The 25,923-nt window shown below is 40.1% G+C and overlaps 1 protein-coding gene across 1 annotated transcript in view; it reads right to left on the reverse strand.

The window, feature by feature from the left end:
* Nucleotides 1-25,923, reverse strand: part of LOC309687622 (protein FAM98A-like) — a gene marked incomplete at its 5' end in the record, with an annotated part of 104,825 nt that overhangs the window by 18,056 nt on the left and 60,846 nt on the right. The window lies entirely within an intron of this gene.

A 25,923-nucleotide genomic window follows, 5' to 3' on the forward strand; every position in this document is an offset into this window, starting at 1 on the left:
GCCTGCTGAAGTTCAAGCTGAATTTCAGAATGGGGAAACAGGTGATTTTATATGACTTTAAACGTGGCGTGGTTGTTGGTGTCAGATGGGATGGTCTTGAGTTTTTTCAAAAACTGCTTGATGTCAGAGGCCAGAGCAGAATGAACCGAAGCTGCATTAAAGCTAAAAGGAAAAGTAACTCCAGTTACCACTCGTCACAAGCAAGGTATGCAGAAGAGCATACCAGATACCATACATCAAACCTTGAAGCAGATATGCTACAGCAACAGAAGACGGGTAGTTTCAGCATTCGGCATAAACTCCATGTATCCATCCTGACTGTTGTATCATTGGTTCAGTCTGCTGGTTGTGCAGTGATGTGGGACATAATTTCTTGGCACATTTTGGGCCAGCTGAGTGTTTTTTGCTTTCAACTGGACAACCTGTTGAATCTATGCCACAAAAATGAAGGCAATTGTGAAAGCTAAGGGGCTCATATCCTATGCTAGCAAGGTACATCTAATAAAGTGGCAGGTGTGTGTAAATGTGTTATATAAAATTCAATCTCTGTTTTGGCAGTGCAGTTTTGCATTTATTATATTACAACACATCAGCGGTGGGAAATTTTAAGATGTCAGCTCAACCCGAGCCCTAACCCCAACCTGTCATCTCCACTGTGTATGATCAGATCATAACCTAACCTAGCATGGCTAACTTTAAGGCTGAACAGACGCTGACACTCTTGTGACGACTAAAATTCTCCCTCAGAATCCGATGGGTGCAGTGAACAAAAGCCAGAACAAAAGTTATAATTTCATGTTCTGAAAGCGAGTTCAAAGACATGAACATAAATTGGGTGTCCCAAATTCGATCTCTGGGTGGCAGTGTTGCATCATGATTTGCTCAAGTTAAGGTTGTTCACCTGTGCAGAGGAAACCTGCAAAATGTTAAAATAGTCGATTTTTAATATTTGATGTATCAAATTTTAAGTATAACCATTTAGTCTTTTAGTCAGTTCACAATGGGCTTCGGTAATGCACTGGTCTGCCTTATCATGGTTATAACCTGAAATAAATTATACATCAATTAGAGCGACGTGTCCTCACACCTGGTAACATTAAACACGCTGCCTGCTTCTGTTTACTGAGGGTAATTTAACTGTTTAAATAAAAAAAATATTATTCAAGTAACGTTTAACGTACTTTTAACACTACTGTAATACATTATTGTCAACATGCTGTTGAGTAAATCTTGTAATATCTTGATCTGTCCATTAAATTATCACTGTCTTATCTTAAGCAGGACTCTTTAGAAAATATGGTATAATATTAATGCTAAAAAAAAAAAGGTTTATTTTTAAAGAGAAAACTTAACACAAAATAATTTCCATGGACATCTTTCTTTTCAAAAGAATTTCATTTGAATTAGTCTTCACTATCACAGGGGTTCTGTAAGCACAATACGAGCTCCATTCTTAACAAAAAGCTTTATTTTTGAGGGTAAATACTCAGATCGTTCTGCAGATTTAATGAATGCAACCTTGTAATGGATGCTAGTTGTGTAATGGTATACCACCCTATCCACGTTCTGCATCAGCCTTTTTGATGCAAAGGTGAGCTGTTTGTGAATAACAAACTTAAGGCCCTTAAGGGTTGGAGTGCATATAAGAAAGAAAGCTCCAGTCACATAATGAGTATGGCTTAATTGTCGGTCCTCACGGTCAGAGTTGTGATCTCATAGGTGGACAACAAAAACTCCAGCACTGAAACCACACCTCAAAGAATACCCCTAGGAGATAATGATGCTTTTTTTCAGAAATATACAGGATTTAAATGTGTAAGGAATGTAATGTGAAATTCATTGCATGGTATGAAATGCACTGAACCCCAGCCTGTCTTGTCTGCAACACCTTCATCCAAAAAAGGTGAAACTGACTTTGGCATATGGTTTCTTAAAGAAATGACAGAAACAGATTATATTCATTTCATCTTTGTGAACTGACAAAATGTGTTGCCCCGTGATAGCTGGGTGCAGCTCAAACGGATGGCTGGACGGCTGACTTGTTGGTAACTTGGTAAGCTGGCTACATGAGTTTGTACATCCAGGATTTACACTGATTTTCTTTGAAGTTGTGAGGTGGGACTCCCCTGGCTTGCTTTACTTTTGATACAACCACTAAAAAACAGAAAATGCAGTCTGTAGCTTTGATGAGTTTATATTTATCGGAAGGTGTATTTACTTGTGCGAGGACGAATTTATATATTCATGTAAAAGAATAAAATTCAAATGTTGTTGATTGCCTGGCTGACACTGTACTTTTAAGCTGATACATCCTCTTTACTACTAGTATTTCCAGCTGATACAGTTGCAGCATAATTTTAAATGCTATTTGGACACATGACAAAATCTTGAGCGGGCTGACAGCCATCCAGTTTCACCTCAGACAGAGGCAGCCAGATGGGGAGGGGGAAACAGGGGAAGGGGGGTAGTGGTAGTGTTGTATTAAGTATCTGAAATGAAGAAGACAAGTCAAGTAGTCACGAAATAACTGCTGGTGTGCTCATAAATGATAAATTAATCGCATAATGCATTAGCCAGACAGTCATAAATGCACTGTGAGTTCTAGCCTAATCCCAGTCCTATATGGCTGACAGTAAAGGTTAACTGGGAGGTGAAAGAGAAATGCAGGATATGGAAAAGAGGAAAATACAGCAGCCAAGACAGGAAAAAAAGGAGTGAAGTGAATTGGTAAAACGCTGGATTTCTTCAGGCAGAGGTTGGACATAGTGCAGCTTTAGGCAGTCTATAATTCTTGTCAAGTTCCCAGATTCAATAACAAGATAGCACTCTCTGGCATCCACAGGTTCCTCTATTCAAAACTATCTTGAGGACAGGAGAGAAAGAGACCATTTAAAGCCTTCAGGGACACCAGTGAGATCCCATTTCTGCAGGCCAGGCTTTGCCCAAGTGTCTAATTCTAATTTCCTCTTTCACAGACTAAAGGAGTGTACGTCTATCTGCAGTTGCATAGCCCTATGGGAGAGATAGAGAAGAATAGTGAGTCTCGGAGTCTGGATCTGATGCTTGCATGTGTGTGAGAGGTGCTTTAAAAGCTGTGGATGTACGACGTGCAAGGGAGTGAGTGACTGGACTTTTGTAAGATTGAGAGAGTACGGGAAATGAGAGCTTTTGCCAGGAGAGGACAAGCTGATGGGGGATATACAACCGCTGAGAGAGGGAGAATTGTGGGGATATTAAGAAGTAGGTGGAAAGGCAAAAAATGGATGGAGATCAGAAACATTAAACATAAGGAGAGTTGACTGTTTTGGACATATTGTTGTCCAACTGGGGATAAGAAGTTAATATCAAGGGGAAATTCCACTGTATAACAAAAGTTAGACTTTTCTTTTTTTTATTCTAAGCATATCACACCACTTAAAAAGATGTGAACCCAACAACACCATTTCCAAATGAAAAAACAGAGGACAGTGTCCTCTGTGTAATGCCTCAAAGAGATAAAACTTGGAGTTGCTTCAACAGTAAACTTTTTTGCACATGTACTGTTGCATATTTACGACTGCTCTGCTTGGTTCAGAGCAGGGTTGATGCCCAGGTAGACAATGACACACGACGTTCTTTTAAGGCACTGTGAATTCGCCAGACAGTCTTTTACTCTGTACTGACATGAGTTCAATTAGATGCCACACAGTATTTGATCTACATATGCTCGCGGTTTAATACGGAGTGCATCTGGATTTCAGAGATGTGGAAAAAGTGATGTGGTCACAAGAGTTATCCTTCACCCCTGAACAAGTAGCATACATGTGTGGAACAATGAAAGTCTGAATGCTTAGTCCAGCGAACATGCAAGTTATTCTGAGCGATCGCGTTCATCAGCATCAATATGCGACTATATCCGATACACATATTTAAAGTTCCGCTTTCTGTCATTTTATTCTAATTAACTATCCATATGTCTTATTCTGTAACTTTTAGGTTTTTACCCTAAAAACACAAGATTGTTTGAGTAACAGTATAAAGAATATAGGGCAGATTAGTATCATTTTCTGGTGTTGTGACAGCACTTATCGGCATCAGCCCCAAAAATCCAGAATCCATATATATTTATAGGCCAGCAGCAGCAATCTGCACATTTACTCAGTATACTGACACAGCTGTGAGAAGATATATGGCATAAACATATAGCCCATTAAGAGTTTTATATGTTTCAAGACAGCAAGCACAAACGAGATTAATTTTTCAGTTTTCCTCTTAACACTAGGCAAGGCAAGGCAAGTTTATTTGTATAGCACAATTCAACAACAAGGTGATTCAAAGTGCTTTACAGAGACATTAGAAACAAGAACAAATAAAAAGCATGATTTAAAATTGATTAAAACAAGCAAATAAACTAACTAACTAATTAACAAACAAACAAACAAACAACAGTATATAAAATCAAAACAGATAAAATCAGAACAGTAGATAAAATCAGTAGTTAAATGTAAGTTTTGAAATTTAAGCTTAAAGTGTGGATTTGGTGCTTTATTCAAATGCAGCTGAGAACAGGTGAGTCTTCAACCTGGATTTAAATAAACTGAGTGTTTCAGCTGATCTGAGGCTTTCTGGGAGTTTGTTCCAGATATAAGGAGCATAAAAGCTGAATGCAGCTTCTCCGTGTCTGGTTCTGACTCTGGGAACTGATAAAAAAAACGGATCCAGATGACCTGAGGGATCTGGATGGTTCATACTGGGTCAGGAGGTCATTGATGTATTTTGGTCCTAAACCATTCAGAGCTTTATAGGCCAGCATCAGAACTTTAAAGTCTATCCTCTGACGGACAGGCAGCCAGTGTAAGGACCTCAGAGCTGGACTGATGTGGTCCACTTTTTTGGTCTTAGTGAGGACTCGAGCAGCAGAGTTCTGAATGAGCTGTAGTTGTCTGACTGATTTTTTAGGTAGACCTGTAAAGATGCTGTTACAGTAATCAAGCCTACTAAAGATGAATGCATGGACTAGTTTTTCCAGGTCCTGTTGAGACATCAGATCTTTTATCCTTGATATATTCTTGAGGTGATAGTAAGCTGACTTTGTTATTGTCTTAATGTGTTTTTCTAAGTTTAGGTCTGCATCCATCACTACACCCAAATTTCTCGCCTGGTTTGTGGTTTTTAGATGTATAGATTGAAGTTCTCTGGTGACCTGTAATCGTTTTTCTTTGGCGCCAAAGACTATTACCTCAGTTTTGTTTTTGTTTAGCTGGAGAAAATTGTGGCACAACCAGTCATTGATTTCCTCAATGCATTTACCAAGAGCCTGTACAGGGCCTCGGTCTCCTGGTGACATTGTGATATATATTTGTGTGTCATCTGCATAGCTGTGATAGTTTATTTTGTTGTTGTTTATAATCTGTGCCAGTGGGAGCATGTAGATGTTAAACAGAAGGGGTCCCAAGATGGAACCTTGGGGAACTCCACATGTGATACTTGTCTGCTCAGATGTGAAGTTACCTATTGATACAAAGTATTTCCTGTTTTCTACGTATGTTTTGAACCAGTTTAGTACAGTTCCTGAAAGACCTGTCCAGTTCTCCAGTCGTTTGAGTAATATGTTGTGGTCAACTGTATCAAATGCTGCACTGAGATCCAGTAAAACTAGGACTGACATTTTTCCACTGTCTGTATTCAGACATATGTCATTAAACACTTTGGTCAGAGCGGTTTCAGTGCTGTGGTTCTGTCTAAAACCTGACTGGAAGGCATCGTAGCAATTATTCTGTTTTAAGAAGTAACTGAGCTGTTGAGAAACTGCTTTTTCAATGATCTTACTTAAAAACGGGAGATTTGAGATCGGCCTGTAGTTGTTCATTTGTGTCTTGTCAAGATTGTCCTTTTTCAGTATAGGTTTGATTACAGCAGTTTTTAGTGATTCTGGAAACACACCTGATAATAAAGAAAAGTTGACGATCTGTAACAGGTCTGACTCTAAAGTCTTTGAGACCTTTTTGAAAAAACTTGTTGGCAGGACATCTAAACAGCAGGAGGAGGAGTTCAGTTGACCTAAGATGTCCTCCAGGTCTTTGCTGTTAATAGGTTGAAACTGTTTCATGGTGTTTAAACAGTTTTTTGGTGGACACAGTACATATCCTGGATCTGCTGTTGATGTACCAATTGCTTGTCTAATTTTTTGGATTTTTTCAGTGAAGAATTTGGCAAAGTCATTGCAGGCCATGGTCGAATGAAGTTCAGCTGCCACTGACACAGGAGGGTTTGTTAGCCTGTCAACTGTAGAAAATAAGACCCGAGCATTATGGCTGTTTTTAGTGATGATGTCAGAGAAGTAGGACCTCCTTGCATTCCTCAGTTGTAAATTATAATTGTGAAGTTTCTCTTTATAAATGTCATAATGAACCTGGAGGTTTGTTTTTCTCCATCTGCGCTCAGCTTTCCTACACTCTCTTTTTTCATTTTTCACCAGTGTGGAGTTTCTCCATGGAGACTTTTTCCTTCCAGAGATAACCTTCACCTTAATGGGAGCAATAGTGTCCATTACATTTAACATGTTAGCATTGAAGCTATTGACGAGCTCATTGACTGACCCTCTGGACAGGTCAGGTGTTAATGGGAAGACCTGGTTAAAAATTGCACTACTGTGTTCCGTTATACACCGTTTTGTGATCACTGTTGTTGATATATTTGTGTGGGCTGAGATTTTACTTTCAAAGAAAACACAGTAATGATCAGACAGGCCCACATCAGACACAGTAACCTTTGAAATGCTCAGGCCTTTGGATATAAAGATATAAAAAGATGCACTTGTTGCTTTTCCACACTCTTGGCAATATTTGAATGTATCCTTAGCAATGAATTTGTAGGTACCACCCTCATGCCACTGCTTTTAGAAAACACGTAATGTCCTAAAATACCAACGTGACCGGCTAGTTTGTTAATACAGTTCAAGACAAGGACATCTGAAGAGCTGCAGCTTGATATTGTTTGCTGTTTGTTATTTGTTAATTATTTAATTGATATAATTACTAAGGTAACTAATAATTGTTTCACCTCTACTGCAGATCAGACAGAGATGAGTCCTGACAGCTGGCACATGGAAGCCATGAGTTTTACCGTGCACGTGGATTTTATAGTGTTCCCTTACTGTACATGCTTTGGTAATAATTTACATCTCGCCATGTCTATCTTAACATCTGCCACCTGACTTTAGTGTGCTTTCATCTTTGTTCGTGCGCTGCGTGTTCATACACCGGCGATTTTACAAAGTCAGTCGCACACGTGAAACATCAGATTAAACATAGACTCCTAGATATTAGCTGACACTCCCTTTTTTTTCATATGTTTTGTGCGCTTACTTTCTAGCTTTTCTTTGTGTTCTTTAAAAAATGAATAGTATTTATCCTGTCTTCTCCTTCTTTTATTCAGTGTGTGTGTGTGTGTGTGTCTGTTAGAGAAGAGTGTATGGTGCCTGGGGTGAAATCAGGCAGATAAAAGGCAGTGATGAGGTCTGGATCCTCAGCATCCTGACAGCTGTAGATTAAATTAAAGAACTTCTGACAAATCAAACAGATTCTCTCTCTATCTCTCCCTCTCTTTCTCTCCATCCCTCTCTTTCTCTCTCTTCACCCCTAGAGCCCTCATCAGGCAAGCTGGGTGCGGAACTTGAAACAAAATGGATTTCATCTTTAAGGGCTCGGGCAGGCTTTGAAACCGCACCAACTGCCGCCCCTACTTGTCCGTCTTTCTTTCTCTTTTGGATTTGTTGGCTTGCCTTTTTTTTTCCTGATACTTCAACAAACTTGAGCCATATTGTGACAGATAAAAGTAGAACATCAGTACTTCAAACCATGACAGTAATTGAGAGATGAAACGGGCACATTTTCCAGGTTCTGAGAGGCCCACTCCGATCCTCACATCAATCGCTCCTGCACGGGATTCCAGGGAATGGTAGAGAGCAACGCTTGGCTCCCAGTGGATCTAAATGCTGCTGTAATAAGGTATTAACACTTTCTAATGTGGTCTATTGGCAGTTAGACCTGCTCTGATATAAAAAAAAATACATGTCAAATAGGCTTACTGCTGATCCTGGTAAAGCAAATATACACACATTCATACGTAACTAAAAATGGCTACTGCCAATCATTGTCTCATAGTATGTGGCCCGACAGAGCCCTTCCCAATTCCCTATGCAGGCTAGCATTCACACCATATTTACACTTTGTAGGTACACCTTGCTATTACGGTGCTGGACTCCCTTTTGCCTGTAGAACTACTTTAATTCTTCAGTTTCAACAATGTGCTGGAAACATTCCTCACAACTCCTCAATGTTCATTTTCTTCCCGCTGGAAGCAAAAGATGGGTAAACCAAGGCTGTAAAGTGATGGACATGGTCCTCAACAATGCAGGTATTGGTGCCTAAAATATGCCAAGAAAATGTCCCTACACCGTTAAACTACAATTAACAGCATAAAGTATTAAAACAAGGCAGGATGGATCCATGCTTTCATGTTTATGTGCCAAATTCTGACCTTTCCCAGCAGAAATCAAGACTCATCAGACAAACATCGTTTTTGTCTTTTATTAACGAGCAGCTGAACAGGTATATGCTTTCATTGCTTAAAAGTGCACCATATCAGATTGATAAACTTCTTAAAGTTAAAACTGAGTATTACGTCACGTTATTTGGATTCTCACACATTTATACTGTTAAGCATCAGTGTAATTTGTAATTTTATTATTATCATCATTATTATTATTATTTTTATTCTTTCTGAAGAGACTATTCGTCCAGGAAATGGCTTTTTCATGTAGGGGGATGTTGATTTTATACCCATGTCAGTAGTAAACTAAAGTGTAACTTACGATGCCAGACAGTGACTAATAAGTGTGAAAGGCTTTTAACCTTATGCAGATTTATAACTATCAAAGGCGTTATCTTTGGTAAAGTATTTTAACTGTAACAGTGTTCGTCAAACAGTTATTACACTTCACATGTTAGCAGAAATGGAGAAAATCTGTAGTTAATGTTAACTTTACACAGCGTTATGGAAGACAGAATGAATTTAAAAGTATTTTTCTTTTATAGTTTTTTTTGGTAATGAGCAGAGATAAAAGGCCTAACACAGTCACAATCAGCTTCTGATTGCTTTCTCGACTATTTTGCTTAATGAAATAAAAGATTATTCAAATTCCTACAGTTATGTTCTGTACAGTTCCAGTTTCATCTCATCACCAATATAAAAACAGAAGAGATTACCAGCAGTATGTCGGTGCTATAATATTAGCCGCTAAGTTGCTGATCTAAACTTTTTTCATATTTGCACTCTAACCAAGTAAAGGATAAAGAAGTTCCTGGAAATCCTAACTTGAAAGAGTAAATATATCTCGCTGTATTGTTTAATCTGTTTATTAGAAATTATAAAACAACTTTGAAATGCATTGCTTTCACTCACAAAAAGTGCTATTAGATAAATTGTAGCTCAAACAAAAATCAGACACCCTAATATTTGAGAAATTGTCCGGTCACTAGAGAGCAGTATTGGATATGAATGAAAGGGACGATGTGTGTGTGTGGTAGAAACAGAGCATGCAAAAGAGTGCCTTGGACTTAAAAAGCCCAAGCTTAAGCAGCTGGCCAAACAGACTGAGCAGGGGATCAGGCAGGAGCAGTGTGTGTGTGTGTGTGTGTGTGTGTGTGTGTGTGTGTGTGCGGGAGAGTGGGGAGTGGTGCAGACTGCTAAAGAGAGGCCTTCTTCTCACCCGACTCCTCAGCCCTGCTGCTCAAACCAACAGAATTAATAGGCTCATTTGCCAAGAAAAACACTCTAATCAGTGGGTTTCCTCTCATTAAAAGTTAATTAGTTTGACACGAGTTTCCTGCAGAAGAAAGTATTGGCCACTTACAACTCATTAGAGCCAAAGCAAAACATCACAGTGAGGAAAGCTGGAGGAGAGGGGAGAAAGGAGGAATGGGACACACGCACTCATGTTCATACACTCTAACATGCAGTGCACTCTGTGAGACTCACGCTAGCTGGCACATCTACAGACATGTGCATTACTTTGTTATTGCAAAATGTTAGTGACATGTGTAAACATGCATGCCAGCACAGTTATACATGAACACACACATACGGTAAGTGCTTACATACACATGTGGACACAGACACACGGTACTGTAAACTCATTTCTGTTATGGCATCAGTAACAGCAAGAAACACTTATCCTGGGAACTATAAAGCTGGAGTCTTTCTCCACACTCATCTCATACAGACATAATTCAACATGCACGTGATGTAAGTATTCTGTATATAAAACATACAGAATATATGAACTTTTTTTTATACATATGTATATATATTATGTTGAAAATGTTTGAGTTATATAGCTTATATAACACCTCAGGTGCTAAATGTGTTCCATCTGATCATTTCATTTGCTTTGCGTGCATGTGCGTGCACGCTTGCAAGTGTGCGTGTCTGTTCTTTTGTAAAGACAGAATCTAATTCTGACTAAATATTAAAGTTTCTGACCAATTAATAAAATATTTGTCACTTTAAAACTGACATAAATACATATGAGTGAATATGTATCAATTGAAATGTCTTGAAATTGAATGTATATTTTACACATTTACATTAAACTTCATTTAAAAAAAAACTTTATAAAACTTTTCCATAAAAATGTTTCATCACTAGTCATGCTAATGCTCAGCTGAAAACTTTGATGGATGCTTTTGAACCCCTAAAGCGCCACCACAGATGTGTTTGCTGACAGCAATGAAAGCATTTAAACTGGTACAATGGAAATCATTTATGTATGCCCAAAGGGTTAAACACTTAAATCTAATGAATAGTTTCATTTTCAGTGTGATATTTTGGAAACTTTTTGGGAAAGAAAAAAAAAAAGCTTGTTGAAATTTTGCTATTCCACAGTAATTGTGTGGTGCTGCTACTTTGCGGCACTTTAACTGTTCTGTTCTGTAAAACCAAATCAGGTGTGGTTAGCTTCTCAGCACTCACTTCAATATGTCAGTCAGCACATTTACTAAATGAAATTACAAGACTCACACTGGAGACAGAGAGGCCAGAAGTCATAAAGAACAAAAACACAAAAGTATCTGCTCTGAGAGAGTCAGAGATCACTGTGGCTCTGTTATACCAAAACAGTATCTTCCACTTTAGTGTTATGTATTAATGAAATTACATGTGGTGATTTGTAGCCTCCTTGATTGATTATTGGGCTGTGACATCCCACACTGTTAAATAAAGTTAGACACACACATATGCTCCCACACCCTCCCCCTGTTTCCTCTTTCGCTCCATCTTTCCACTGCTCTCCAGTCTCACTGATCTGTCCAGTCTGCTCAGACTTCCTCTTGTTAATGAATCATGAAGTTTGACTTTTACTCCTTAATAAGCGGTGCTTTGCAGAGAGCGAAGGGAAAGCGCAGAGTTTGTTTTCGTTTAATTAGTCAGGCAGGTTCCCTGGGCATGGCGCTCAGTGAGTGAGAAGGCCGGGGCCCGTGGAGCAGCATCAGACGAGGAAGTGCTGAGAGGCAGTCCGTGCTGCCAGGTGGCCATAAGACGAATGTGTGCAGGCAAGGACTAAGACGGGGCAGGAAACATAGAGGCACAGTGCTGCAAACTGAAGAACAATGATAGGAAATGTCCTGGAGAAAACACACCAGCCCATGGTGAAAGAGGGCTGGAAAGAAGGAGGGAAAGAAAGACGAGGGGTAACAAGAGGAGGGAAATGTCCGACAGAGATTAAAGAAAGGAAATCAAAAAGAAAGAATTTGGAAATAATAATGAGAAAGGTATGAGTACGAGTGGAGGATACATGTGTTAAATATACAGTGACTGTAGTATCCTGACGTAATTTTACTTGTTTACTTGAGTTACATGTAATTTCCTTAGATTTCATGGGTTCTTCTGACAGCTATAGCAACAAGTTCCTTTTCTGATTTAAAAAAAATGCCTGTAATATATTCTTTTTTTGTGAGTTTAACTTTGAAGAACACAAAGTCACAGAGTCTCAGAATGGAGGAATTGCATTTTACATTCCCTCTCTAAGTATAAACTGCTACACAAAAGAGCAATGAGCTGCAGACAGAAAGCCGTGGTACAAATACATATTTTGGACAAAAGAGCAATGGGCTGCAGAAAGAAATCTATGGTGTAAATACATCTTTTTTATTGCCCCATTTCCAACCAAGCTAAGAAGTTAGTCATCAAACACTGCTGTAGAGCTTTTTCTCTCTTAAAGAAGTTTTTATTGAAAATATTTTACACACTGCAAATGTTTTAAACCACCGCTGACGTTAAAAGAAGTGCATTTGTTCTTTAAGCTATCAGACTATTTTTATATATGTTTCTATTCTCATTTAGTTAATCTTAGTGCTACTTCCACTATTTTGTCTTTGAAGAGCAGCAGAACGTCTGACAATAATGTTATTCGCTCATGCTGCATCTGTGTGTAAATATCAAAAACCAAAGTAAGATAATAGTGTCATCTCGCGCATCGCCATGTGACAAATAGCAGTGCGGTATCAGAAAGGGTCAACAGTTTGCGGTGGCAAATTACAGCGTGACAGATCTTGAGCACTTTGACTTGTTGAAATCCGATACACATCAGAGGACAATAATGGGTTGTTTATGCCAGGCCCTGAGGCAATTTGTTGCACTCCAATATCGCTATAATCAATTCAAAGTAATCCTCAGACCAGCGTTATGATTTTTATTTGGTAAGTCTCATTGCCACTGTGTGTACGTGTCCCTGTTTTACGTCTGTCTTTGTGTGTCGACTAAGGACAATTTGGCCAGTCCTCACTTTTGGACAGACCCACAAAAGGCAGTTTTGGTTCAGCTTAGTTCAGTTTTATTTACATAATGTCGATTCAACAGCTGCCTTTATATTGCAAGGTAAACGCCTGACGGTATTAAAAGAAAAACACTAAAAAGGCTTTGTTTTAAGCTTAGAATTAGCTTTAGAGGCTAGCAGTAGGTATTTAGTTGTGATGGGTCACCTTTGGTAAAGGGGCTTGGGAACGGTTGTGTCTGTGAGTGTCCTCACAAACATAGAATTAAAAATATGTTTGTGTTCACGCCATAGACCTGTGGGCTCAGAGGTATTAGACACTCATCAGAGTGAACCTTTGTAGAGTCAATATTAGAGGCTTCACCTCAGAGCCTGACCTTTACAGCCTGTTTCCCTCTCTGCAACACACCTCGATACTTCCTACACACTCTCACACAAACAAACACACACAAAAACCATACACCCCCATGATCAATCTTCCCCGGCCTCTGCGACAGGAAAGCACAAAGCCAATCACATCAACACGGTCGGGATGCCTCGCTCACCCTCTGACGAAATGTCACTGGAGAGGCTGTGTCAGGAGACCGTGGGCCTGTTGAATGTGTGTGAGACAGCAGAAAATCCTGAGGACTCTGGTTGCTGGTGAATAGAAGTGTTCATATGGCTCGTGTATTGTATCTTGTAGCAAGAAAGTTAAGTTCTGTGACTGACTTGTGCTCTGACCCTTTAATTTAGAAACAGATGATGGACTAACCTTATTACCAGCTGGTATTTCAGCAACTTTTGTATAATGGAGCAAATGACTTGAGCTTTGTGTATTGAGATCACCTGATGGGCCAGGAAGATAATGCCATTATGCCATTCTTCAGTAAAAGGGCACCAGCTGATAGGCTGTTTTGGAGGGACTCAACTAACACAACACAATAAAGCTATATTATACTTTCATTAATTCATCAGAAAATCAATTTGCATTCTGCACACTTGGGTCTTACCCTGAATGATTATGCTTCACATGCACTAATTAAACAATGAGTAATCATCCCTTTTCACTGTATATTACAAAAAAAAGGACTGCAGCCAATAAAATACACCATGGAGCCCAGCCAATGCTGGGTAGAGTGTATATTATTGCCTTACCTGATTACATTGTGTTTTCGTGTGAAGTGGGATGCCAAGATGAGGCTTCAGAGCACATCTGAGTCTCACGTCCTAAAGACAGCCTTCTGCTTTCCCTTGCCAAGCTCACCTGGACTGCTTCACCTGTACTCGTGACCCAGTGGTGCGGTGCAGCTCTGTATGTGTAGAGCTGTTGGCTGAATCAAAGAAAAGTGGTGTGCAACACTGCAAGTGAGGAGAAGGTTAGGAAGGTACAGGATATACTCTCACAGTGTGAGAGAAACACAGCTGTGCCAAATATTGGTTCTGTGGTGAGCTTCAGGTCCAATGCCGAACCTGCGCAGTGAAGACATACAGAACAGATGTCACACATCAGGAAGAAACAAGTATTATATGTCAGTGCTTTATATGTGATCATTGTGATGTGATTCGTTTTACCCTTTAGGAACGTAACGTAATTTTGATGTAATGTGTTGTTTCATCTGTTAAAATTAATGCTAATTCAACAAAATCCTGACAAAATAAATCTTTAATCACTTTTAATCAGAAAAAGATCTCTATGGGAAAGACATGCAATTTTCATTATTTTAGCATTGCTAGGTAGCATTTTATTGTTAAGAGACAAAAGTGGAAGTTGTACAAATATGGATCAGAGCAGACATCAGGTGATTTCCAGGATGCCATTAAAGACTGCAGGAAAGCTTAATCTGTACTACAAACGTGTCATATTTAAAGCTTATTTTTTAAGACTGACCAAAACGCTTTAAGCTGCACTCATACAGCATGTTATTCTGCACACTCGAGCAATGTATCTACGTCACATCTGTGTCTTTTGCATGTTCTCCCTGTGCCTGTACCGGCTTCCTACCACAGTACAAACTCCACACAGTGTGGTTCGAACAAAGAGCCTGCCTGCTGTGCGGTGATAGTGTTAACCACAGTACCACCCTGTCACCCATACATACCAACTATAAATTTATACTGTAATTCTATTGTAAATTCAGATTAGCATAAAGTTTCCTTTTGTGCCTGTTTTTAGTTTTTAGTATTATCTTTGAATAACAAAGACTAAAGCCTGTTTAGTATATTTATAGATGACAGCAATCCTTTTTGACAGCAAGCATGACTTGTCATAGCAGGAAAAGCAGTGTTGCTAACAACATCAGAAATAGTCATAGTTCCCAGTAAGTCATATCAGTGTGACAGTGAGCAATCACACACAGTACCAGGACCATAAAACTGAAGCAGTTTATAGGAATTCCGATGTTATTAATATTGCCGTTACACCTACGCTTTGCTTTTCTTAGAGATTTATTTTTTTTAATGTTTACAGCACTGATGATAGTTTTAAAGGTCGGTGCTATCATAGTGAAATTTAGCAGCATCATTTAGTATTAACAGCTATTAAAAAGTATAGCCTATTAAATCCTTTCGCGCGAGTCTTGCCAAAGGCTTCTTTTGCCATTCAGAAGTCATTATAGACGTCATTGTGTTTATTCTTATCACTGTGTGTTTTAGTTTATTTTTTATTCTTCTTGTTACAGGAGCCATCGTCCAGAATTTCTGTCTGTTAAGAGACTGACCTACAGAAATATTGAAAAACTACTGGGGAATTAATCTAATTATGAATTCAAAGTGAATTATCAATGTAAATAACTGATAAAGAATAAAGTTCTTACTTTGAATACTACGGCATTTTCTTTCCCAGATGTAATCGCAAATGAAGAAAGTGCAATATGTGTAGTGAGGGAAATATTGTTAAACTAATCTGTGTATCGAGAACTGCACCCACAATTGGTTTGGCTGAGAATAGCTCTGAGGGCTGTGGATCAATGCTGGCTGGAAGCACCTACATTTCAGACATCAGAAACATTTGCATTGTTTGATTGTGGATAAACCAAGTTTAGACATAAGAGTATTAGCCCAAAGGTTCGCTCTGTGCTTTGTGTTTTTTAAATATATATATATATATATATTTGTTTTTCTTCAGTTGTTGGTTAGGGCAAAGTGGGGTTATATTTGGATAGACTGATATCCTCTATTTACAGAATGAATTATATTAACCAAACAAGAGGTCACTGGCTGTGGCTAGCATGTTGGGGCTAAGGGAGTGTCTGGAGTTGAACAACATCAGCGTAACCTCTGCTTTAACCCCACATATGAGCACTATTGATTCATTCACTTTGAAGAGGTCCTTGAAATTGTTTCGATGAGGAACTGTTGTGGCAGTCTTTTGGGGCGTCTAAGGCACCGGTCCAAATGAGAATGTCTCCAAGCTGGAGACAGACAGACAAAATCACAAAGGCCGCGAAGACAGACAGACGCACATAGGCGAAAAAAATGAAAAAAGGGAGAAAAAGAGTAAAAGAGCTATAAAAAAAAAGAGGAGAACTCCTTGTTTCAGAAACAATGACTTTCCTGCCGATAGAAAGTGATGGCTGAGCTGTTGCAATATCCATGTCTCTGACAGAACTCAGAGCGTATCAGGCTTATTGCATTACCTGAAAAAAGGGAAAGGGTAGAAATAATCAAAAATGCATCAGAAATAATGCACTTTTCAGACTCTATCCATCATTGTTTCGGCACCCTCAATCCTTTACGAGAAGTGAGTGAGCGGAGGGAGGGGGCGAGGCGCTTGCTCTCGCTCCCACAGCCAAGGAGGAGGATGGGTAATTAAATTGTGTGTCGCTCTCTAAGAACTAAAATGAATGAAATAGATGAATGCTATTGCATTATGCCACAATCGTGACCTGCAGAAAACTAATGGCAGAATAATAGTTTTAGGTCCTGGCGCTGTTTCTCTGATGCAGACAGCCACTTGAGTGAATATGCAACCGTACTTGCAGGCAAAATAGTTTGTCCTACACCTTCACTCTGTAATAGTCCGCCTGTCTTTCTGTCTGTAGCGTGTGTCATCTCGAAGTCTGTTAGGCTGTTTGTCGGTATGGATTTACAGTATTGGTTCATAGCTGTCTCTTCATCCATCCATCCGCTCACCTTTCTCTCCTAAGCTGTCACGCTCACCTCAACCTATTCACCAGACCAACAAGGAGTCCAAAGCGGTTAAACCGATGCAGCTTTTCTCTCTTTTATTTTTTCTTTTTTTTTGCTTTGTTTTTGAAGCGAGCAGCCAAACCAGTGGTCTTTTTCTTTGTTCAACATGCCTGCCATAGACGGGGGTCTTGCTTTGTAGTTTGACTGTAAAGAGCTGGGAAAACTGTTCTGAAATCCTGAGCAAAAAGGAGTGTAAATAAAAGATCAAACCAGGCCTCTGAGCAGAACCAGCGGCCTGGTACTCAGCGCAATAACTCACCAAGCGTCGCCACGCATTAACTTGACGCGCTCAACCGAAGCGGGGAGAGGTAGCCAGGAGCTTTTTCCCAGCTGCTCTCTATACTGTACAAACACCTGAGGACATACAGAATTTTTTGCTGTAAAGAAATACAGTTTATTGATGCTTTGAAGTCTTATATGTTGCTTGTTGTGGCTTGGGCCTTTTTTCTGTCTTTGTTACACAAACAGAAAGAAACTGCATAGTCTGCACACTCATCAAAACTGTTTTATGTTTGAAGCAGGATTTAAATTATTCTCCAAAACCTTTGATAACATTTGATGAGTGATTGCAGAAAATTCTGCACTAATCTATGAAGCTCTAATAGCCAAACTAGGATGGAGTTTTATTTAAAAATGCACACGATACTCTCTCCAAGATGCATTTGCTCGCCTCGGATGGCGCCCGGCCAGAAGATGGCAGCACCCAGCTACACTTTGGCCTCCTCTGATCTCAGCGTTGTGTCAGTTGGTCTGCACATGGATACGTTACGTCCAATGATGGATAAAGATGTTTCGTGGCTGCTGCTCTCGCTACACAGCGTAGGTCACTGGGCCTGATTCAGGTCCTGGTCCTCCTCGCTGTTCCCCGCATTCGAAACATGCTGAACCAGTTAACCGCAGCATTCCTGGAACGGCTCACAAATCAACAGCTGATCAACAGAATCACTCATGACACATCCTGGCAGTGAATACTAAACATAACTTAACAAATAGCTGTCTGGGGAAATGAATGAGAAGATGCCAGCCATCTCGGAATACACAAGTAGACAAATATACACAAACCTCTTAAATGACTGCTCAAACTTCGCAATAGCCTTGAAGTAAAAGTTGTTGTCCTATTGTTAGATATAGACAGCCTAGGTTTATTTCTGTTTGTATATGCTGGAGGGGATTGTAGCTCTGCTCCTGTTGGCCCTGTTATTTGATTTCCTCTTTGACAAAGGCCACAGTCAGAGCTCATGTCAAAAGAATGCATGCAATAACAAAACAAGCTTGACTGATAAATACCCGCTTTTCACAGCATGTGTGTGTTTAAATGTGTTTGTGTGCGTCTTCGGGGCTGTGCTGGTAGTGATCTTCCTAGAGTGCGTCTGACAGAAACAGTCTTACACACAAAACCAAAGCAGCCCGAGACTCTTCCAACCCTCTAATGATGTTTAATGATACTTATCAGTGATGGAACACACACACGCACACACACACCCTTCAAACCCCTCCAGGAGCAGCAGCACCTTGCCGACTGTGGAATTACAGGCAGGCGATAATCAGGTCAGCCCGTAGGTCCTCGGGGACTGAGGTGTTCATAAACATTCCTGCTGCTCTTTTGTGTTACTTCCTGCGGTAAAACAGCGAGGCGCTCCAGTCGAGCCGACGCAGGCTAGCTAGCGCGTCGGTTCGCCCCTGGGTGCACCATCCCTGTCTCTATGTGCAGGGAGCCACACACACACACACCTTCTCTGGGATATTAAAACACACTCAGGCTTCATGTAGACATATCATCAGAATATTAACTACCTTATTAGCATAAAAAACCCTCCCAGTCATCTACATCTGATTTGACATTTGGCATTGAAATCAGTACCTCGACTTAAAATAATATCTAACAGCATTATACATTTCTTTTAAAGACCGAACAAATGTGTGTGCGTGCGTGCGTGTGTGCATGTGTGTGATATTACTTGAGGTTGATACTCGGAGCCAACTACCTCCTCCTCCACGTACAAACCTTCTACAAACAAAGACTAAAGAACACAAAGGCGTGGGTTCAGTGCATGCCTCTTTTTTTCAAGGATGTCAGCCTCTGCTTTTCAAAGATTTGACTCTTGCTCTGCAGTCAAATAAAAACCTTTTGGTAAATTGATTAGCCTCTCCAAAACTTTTCAGGTTTTTGATGCAACTCAATGTGAAATGTTCAATATTCCACTCGCTCACAGTGGAAAGTTCACAAACATGTCTTTTTGTCTCTCTCTTTCCCTCTTTTCTTTTCCAGTCAGTGACCTGGGGCCTTTTGCTAAAGCAGGTGCAGAGGGGGCTGCTGACTTTTCCTGCTGGGGTCTTTTACTATTGAGGAAAAAAATGCCTGTGTGACAGCTCCAACTATGTGTTCTGTCTTGGGAATTTAACTTTTTGGAACTTGTTACAGTTGTGCATTTAGCATCAAATCGTTTTCTAGAAGGTGGGGACACTGCCAAAAAAAAAAAAGAGAGAGGAAAAAATCCTACGAGTAAAATTAGGGAGAGTGAAACATTTATTTCTGCTTAGTTTTATAGTTTTCTCCAGTCCCATGCAGCCAGTGGGAGTTCAGATCTTCTCGCTACTTATTTTACTTTGGCGTTGACATTCAGCTCGCTTGAGATCCTGCTGCAGTCAGTGGCTTGATAACTACTTATGGGACGATATGAAAAGGGAGACCCTAAAGTAAGGCTAATGTAAATCTTGACAAGTGAGCGATTTTTGCTTTAAGAAGATTTGAAAGTAGGAAAAGGCCATCAGTCTGAATTTTTGGGGCCATTAACAGTGAAAAACTGACTGCTGTTAACATCACATTCAGGTTTGGAGTGTTGAACTTTGAATATTAATTAAACTAGTTTCTTTAATCAGACTCTACTAACCGACTCTAATCAGGTATTGAGTTATAATCTAAGCTTTGTGAACAGCATGCACTTTGTAAAGGACAGAGACAGACTTCACTGCTTATTAGGTGGACCAGCAGCTTCATGCACGCTTGTAGCCCATTTTTTGTCATTCACCATATAAGACACTTATAGTGACCATTACACGTAGGCCAGTCTTGGACAATGAGGTTTTAGTTTGGTTTATTTGTTGTTGTATTTAGTGGTGTGTTACGAAACAAGTCATTCAAAGTGAATGTTCGGGAGACTTACACAACAGTGAGGATGAAGGTGTTCATGCCCCTCCAAATTAAAAGCCAGCCAACAGTCAAAAGAGAAATTGTGCGGTGACAGCCATCTACTTGTTAGCACAGGAAATATGCATTTAAGTGCATTTACAGTCTCTCTTTGCTTACTGTGTTCATGAAGTTATTCAGCATAGTATTTTTTCAGTTGTTAATGAAGCCATAATGTTGTTTAACTTTGCGCAACTTGCAGTGCAGAAAAGCTTTTTCAAGAAAAATTCTGGGCATAAACATTAGACCTTTATTTATTTATTTATTTTGGCTGATAATTGCAGACATGCAGCTGTTACAGTGGGGCAAAAAAGTATTTAGTCAGCCACCGATTGTGCAAGTTCCCCCACTTAAAATGATGACAGAGGTCAGTAATTTGCACCAGAGGTACACTTCAACGGTGAGAGACAGAATGTGAAAAAAAAAATCCATGAATCCACATGGTAGGATTTGTAAAGAATTTATTTGTAAATCAGGGTGGAAAATAAGTATTTGGTCACCTCAAACAAGGAAAATCTCTGGCTCTCACAGACCTGTAACGTCTTCTGTAAGAAGCTTTTCTGTCCCCCACTCGTTACCTGTATGAATGGCACCTGTTTGAACTCATCATCTGTATAAAAGACACCTGTCCACAGCCTCAAACAGTCAGACTCCAAACTCCGCCATGGCCAAGACCAAAGAGCTTTCGAAGGACACCAGGAAAAGTATTGTAGACCTGCACCAGACTGGGAAGAGTGAATCTACAATAGGCAAGCAGCTTGGTGTGAAAAAATCAACTGTGGGAGCAATCATCAGAAAATGGAAGACATACAAGACCACTGATAATCTCCCTCGATCTAGGGCTCCACGCAAGATCTCATCCCGTGGGGTCAAAATGATCATGAGAACGGTGAGCAAAGATCCCAGAACCACACGGGGGGACCTGGTGAATGACCTGCAGAGAGCTGGGACCAAAGTAACAAAGGTCACCATCAGTAACACACTACAACGGCAGGGAATCAAATCCCACAGTGCCAGACGTGTTCCGCTGCTGAAGCCAGTGCATGTCCAGGCCCGTCTGAAGTTTGCCAGAGAGCACATGGATGATACAGCAGAGGATTGGGAGAATGTCATGTGGTCAGATGAAACCAAAGTAGAACTTTTTGGTATAAACTCAACTCGTCGTGTTTGGAGGAAGAAGAATACTGAGTTGCATCCCAAGAACACCATACCTACTGTGAAGCATGGGGGTGGAAACATCATGCTATGGGGCTGTTTTTCTGCCAAGGGGACAGGACGACTGATCCGTGTTAAGGACAGAATGAATGGGGCCATGTATCGTGAGATTTTGAGCCAAAACCTCCTTCCATCAGTGAGAACTTTGAAGATGAAACGAGGCTGGGTCTTCCAACATGACAATGATCCAAAACACACCGCCCGGGCAACAAAGGAGTGGCTCTGTAAGAAGCATTTGAAAGTCCTGGAGTGGCCTAGCCAGTCTCCAGACCTCAACCCCATAGAAAATCTGTGGCGGGAGTTGAAAGTCCGTGTTGCTCGGCGACAGCCCCAAAACATCACTGCTCTCGAGAAGATCTGCATGGAGGAATGGGCCAAAATACCAGCTACTGTGTGTGCAAACCTGGTGAAGACCTATAGTAAATATTTGACCTCTGTTATTGCCAACAAAGGTTATGTTACAAAGTATTGAGTTGTATTTTTGTTATTGACCAAATACTTATTTTCCACCCTGATTTACGAATAAATTCTTTACAAATCCTACCATGTGGATTCATGGATTTTTTTTTCCACATTCTGTCTCTCACAGTTGAAGTGTACCTCTGGTGCAAATTACTGACCTCTGTCATCATTTTAGGTGGGGGAACTTGCACAATCGGTGGCTGACTAAATACTTTTTTGCCCCACTGTATATCCCAGTAACTTAACAAATTACAGTTTTAGCTCTCTCCCTAATCATTTAAGCAGACCTTTCAAAAGTAACTGCCCAAATAAATGTCCAGAGGCATTGCTAAGATGGCTGCAGAGTGGCAAGAATAGAAGGGTTCGGCGAAAACTGACCCCCACAGATGTATGATTTTCTTGTTGTAAGGGAAGCTTAGATTTATCTGTAGGCCCACTAGCATCCACATAACTTGAACAATATCCTTAACAATGGGGAGACTAACAGGGTACCACCAAACCAGAAACTGGGAAAAGAAACAAAGCACTCTCTACAGCTGTTTTAAACCATGCCAAAGTTATTCTGTGGATTTTTACTTTAGAAAATATTCCACTTCACTCTGGTTTCCTCATTTTCCTGTCCTTTGTCCTGCATGTTTTGACCCTGATTCTTTGCCCTCATTGACCTGTCCTTCCCCTTAGCGAACCAGCTCATATCCAGATACTGTCCAGACCTTGAAAGCAGCTCGGCTCATCGTCTCACCCCTCCTCACTGTCAACAAGTCTCCAGCAAAGCTATGTAAACAGCTCAGCCACAGCACAGGGCCCAATGTCAGAGTCTGATTACCCCAAAACAGCCCCAAATCAAATGGAAGTATGAAATAAATCACAAGTGATTAGCTCTGCTTCAAGGGTAGGCATTTGGCCATTGTGGCCAATTCTGTGGGTCAGGTTTAATGCATCAAAATAAACAAGTCAGACCAGCTTTGTTTGTTGTGTGTGCCAGACTACACAAGCTATTTTTTCTTTCTTTCTTTCTTTGTATTTTGCTATTTTGATGATGAATCAAAAAGGCGGGATAAGCCAAGTTTGACGAAGAGGCAGTGGTGAAAGATCTATTCAGTTACTTATTCAGTTACTTATATAAAAGTAACAATAGCACAAGGTACAAATGCTGCAATACAAATAAATACGCTGCATTAACACGGTTATCACCTAAATGTATTTCACATTCTGTTTTGATGCTGTAGCATTAACGGTGCATAATTCTCCATGGAGTTATTATGCAGTAGTTTAGAATATAAAGACACCTAACAGGGCATTCTTGGGTACATTATTAGTTGACAAACCAATAATCAGAAAAAATGAAAGACAATGAAAAAAGGAAATGGGGGTTGGAAAAAGAAGCCAGGGCTATAGAAAGTACCAAACAATGGGCCAAACGAGTAAGATTGGGGTCTAAATCTGATTTAACCTACTGTCTGTGTGGGACCGAGGCAGTGGTTAGGGTGTTAACATGATGCCGTAAGTGTGATAGCCATGTAATAGCATGTCATTAAACTGTTATGGTTACACAGCTCAGTGGAACAGAACAGTGGGTGTAAAACCTTGAACAAGGCAAGGCTCTTCAAGCTTCAGCCAAAGCAACGATCTATAGGGCAGAGGGGAATGTGCAAGTGTGTGTGCGTGTGTGTGTGCGCGCGCCTCATCTCATCACAGCACACAGTCTGATTTGTGTATTCAACCTTACAGTTTAAATAAGCACAGAGTACGTATGCCACCTTTCAAGTATTTGATCAAATTCCAATATATCTAAGTTGAGCAGAGTTATGGCCCGCTACCCAAAGAAAATACACTGATAAACTGCGTTTCAGCTTGAAGCATTAACACGAAAGTTAAACCAGGAGAGAAAGGGAAGGAGAGAGAGAGGCATGGCAGCTGTAATGAGGGGAATTACTGATTGGCCTCTGCTTATTTGTTTTTGTGGGTTATTTTCTTGCTGTAGCTGAATGTTTACTGCCATGACTCAAGCTGCTTTTATTGTTTTACCTCAAATGACCACCGAAAACACGAAGACATGCACAAATTGTTGACTGAACCTAGTATGTATAACAAAAGTCTAGCATCCTGATTTGAAGAGTGTTTATAGAGCGTGACCTTGCAGGCCTCGTTCTCATCTCTATCCAAATGCGGTTACACCTCTCTCCCTGCTGCCAGAATCTGTCTCCTTCTGTCTACTTCGCTCCTTGCCACAGCTGGCGTACAAACTCTTAAAAAAAAACATCTAAATTAAAAATCTCTGCCCTGACCAATGTTATTACAATCTTTAACATGCCAGTAAACATTGATGAAGGAGAGCAGTAATGTGACCTGCATGTGGATTTATACAGCCCTGTGAAGGCTGGCTGGCTGCTGGGTGGGTGGGTTGTTGGTGCAAAGAAACTAGTCTGTTGTCAGCCTCAACACAGGCCCTCTGATCTCTCTCTCTCTCTCTCTCTCTCTCTCTCTCTCTCTCCCTTTCTAACAAACCCTTTCATTTCCTTTCGGGAAAATCTGTTCTTCATAATATCACACACACAGACCTGGAGTGGGAAAGTGGGAAGACGCCAAGGAGAAGCAAAGGGAGTCAAATTTAGGAAAATGTCCAGACAAAAAAAGACTTGATTCCTACCATATTTCCAGTCCATGTGGACATGGCTGACTTCCAGTGAGGGGGACTGACTGTGTGTGTTGGTCAAAGATATAATTGAAAGTTCGCTCTGACTGTTGACGGAGCAATGCCAAACAGTCCAGGCAAAGATGGGATTATGCATACAGAAGCTGCAGGGTATGGATGAGCTCTGTCCTGCACCGCCACAACCACAAGACGTGCAGTGAAAAAATGCTGAATATTTGACATAAAATGGACTTATGACTTATTGTCATTTCGCCATGGTACTGTGGTATTTTTAAATTATGAGAAATTATCCAATATGTGCCTAAAAAGTTAGACACGTGTATTTTCCCATTATATCATTATTACAGAATTAGGGATACATGTTGCTGTGGATCAGCTGATCAGGATCAGTGGAAAGTACTGCTGGCTTGTTGCTTGCCTTTTCCTATCTGCAAAAAACATTGTCTATTTTTTCAGTTGTGTGAAGAAGAACTAAAAGAATTTATTTTTTTTACATTAAAGTTTTTTTTATTTATTTTCCTGCTCAAAAAGGGAGACTAAATAAAAAATGATTAGTACCTGGTTTTGAACAGATGTCCACGCAACATCTTCTCCGTGTACGCAGACTAGTATTACCAGAGCCTGTTTTTATTTAAATAAAAAAACAAAAAACAAAACAAGGAGCACTTTTAACCTGCGTACAGTTTTGTACATCTAAATTTCATTTTGTCTGCGCCTAGTGAATTTAGCATATTGGGCTCTTAGAATTGTCGCCTGTCTGTCTGCGATGTCAGCATCATAACTCAGGAATGCTGTTGTTTGTATTAGAATTCAACTAGTTCAGTAGGATTAAGGGTGCACTCAAATGCATGAGGTTGCAACTTTGCAATGTCACTGAGGTGAAGTTTTTTTTCTTCTTGTTTTTTTTTATCCAGAAACTTTTTTGTAAGCAATTCTTAAACACAAATTTTCTCTTGCTAGAAACTCTTAATGAGGACATCCAAGTGTCACGGTAATGTCTGTGATGTTGGTTCAGCCTTCATTTTCCACCATCCAATCCACCCAATAAACATAGGTCCAGTATTCCTTTCCCCTATAGCTCTGGGGTTTTTAGTAACTCATTTTTTGTATCTACAGTTTGGTACAGAGCTGGTTGCGTACCGGAGGTTTATTCAATGTATAACGACAAACTGTGACACTGAAGAACAACAACATCTGTGAGGTCAAACCAAATCAGTAAACATCAAAAGAGTTGCGGAGACTTGAGTCTTATGATAGCATTTTGGGGGGTCTAGCCACCACAAACAGCTCCTTTGACATGACACTTTGGTCCTTTGGTTCATTAGTTATTTGAAAATATCTTTAAACAAATATGAAGTGCTGTAGGGGGAAAGACTCATGAGCAGAATGTATCCGCTGAAAGAAGGAGGCAGGATTAATGAT

This window comes from Aulonocara stuartgranti (genome assembly GCF_965226115.1).
Source record: "Aulonocara stuartgranti genome assembly, chromosome: 14".
NCBI classification, from domain to species: Eukaryota; Metazoa; Chordata; class Actinopteri; order Cichliformes; family Cichlidae; genus Aulonocara; species Aulonocara stuartgranti.